The sequence below is a fragment of the Gavialis gangeticus genome, unplaced genomic scaffold (genome assembly GCF_001723915.1).
Source record: "Gavialis gangeticus isolate Ggan-Ray unplaced genomic scaffold, GavGan_comp1, whole genome shotgun sequence".
Classification (NCBI taxonomy): domain Eukaryota; kingdom Metazoa; phylum Chordata; order Crocodylia; family Gavialidae; genus Gavialis; species Gavialis gangeticus.
The window spans coordinates 44,760,370-44,761,925 of record NW_017728996.1 but is presented as its reverse complement, the minus strand read 5'-3'; positions in this window follow the sequence as shown (position 1 = coordinate 44,761,925).

The window sequence follows — 1,556 nt, the reverse complement described above, 5'->3', positions numbered from 1 at the left end:
GCCGGCCCGGCCCGCCCCCGCAGGGAGGACGAGGACAGGGGGTGGCTCGCTGCAGCCCCGCCCCCGCCCCGCGCACCTGGGGGCGGGGCCACTGCCGGGCCTCGGCATCGCGGCCCTGAGGGGAGTGCACGAGGCCTGGGGGAGCGGGACCCTCCACAGCCGGCTCCTGCCTCCGCTTTCCTCCTCGCTCTGCGCCTGCAGGGACCTCGACGAACATCGGTGACAAATGGCAGCGCCCAAAGCGAGTCAAAATCTTCCAACATTTTTCCCCCCAATCAAAAATGACGTTTTTTAAGGCTGTGAGGGAGGGATGCTGTAGGGTGGGCTAGGGAATATGCAGCAGTGTTTGGGGGTGGGATCTTTTATTGGACCCGCTGTATCGTTAGAAGAAACGTTGGACAAGCTTTGGAGGCCAGGGCAGCCCTGCTGGCACCAGGTCCCCTGCCCCAAGGAAGGGCACCTGGTGTCCAGTTGGTCCCGTAAGAGATGCCACCCGCAAAAAATCATTGCCTCTTTATTTCAAGCCGTTTTGCAGGAACTACAGAGTTCAGTTAACTTTTGGACTCTGAACAAAACACTTTATTTCAGATGGAAACTGTTGACCTGTCAAAAACTCTTTTTATATCAGATGTCAAATTTTTCACTTAAATGTTTTCATCTAAGAATGTCTGGAAATGTTCATGGGGGGGTTTAACCTTTCATTCAAACAATACTTTAAATTATAACTGGTGCAAGCTTGTAAATAGCCTAAGATACTTCTCTCGCTACTCTGCATGGAAAGCTCAATAGAAAACATTTTTATCTGTCTTTTCCCTTAGGTTAATAATGCAAAGAGTGATTAGAAGGTCAAACTGAGTAGGTTGTATTTTTCTCAATGTTGTCATTGATTTTTTTCCCCCAAATCAATATAATAAACATGCAGTGCAAAAGAAATGTGCCCAAACTGAAAATACTAGAACCTAACGTATTCAAAATAATATGGAAATTGCTTTTAAGATATTACCTGAGAATACTTTCAGAAGGAGACTGGACGCTTCCCTTGCTGGAGTTATTTGACCCCAACAGTCTTTCCTGTCCAGAGCAGGGGGGCTGGACCCGATGATCTCACCAGGTCCCTTCCAGCCCTAAACTTCTGTGAATCTGTGAATTTAAGCACAAGAGCAGAAGACGATGAAGCAGCTTCTATTACTTTTGCCTATTCCTCAGCCTTTATGTTAATAACAGGATAGGATACTGATGAAGGTACGTGTACCCAGAGAGTTACTCTCAGAAAATGATTTTTTTTCAGCAAAGATCATTTTCAGCAAAACTGTATCTCCCTTTCAACTTCCTGGTACAAGTGCTGGAGCGGCCAACTAGGGGACATGCTCTTCATAGTTTCATAGTTTCTAGGGTCGGAAGGGACCTGAGCAGATCATCTAGTCCAAACCCCTGCCATGGCAGGAAGAGCACTGGGGTCAAATGACCCCAATAAGGTGGTCATCCAACCTCCTCTTAAAAACCCCCAGGGTGGGAGCCTGCACCACCTCACTTGGAAGCTGGTTCCAGACTCTAGC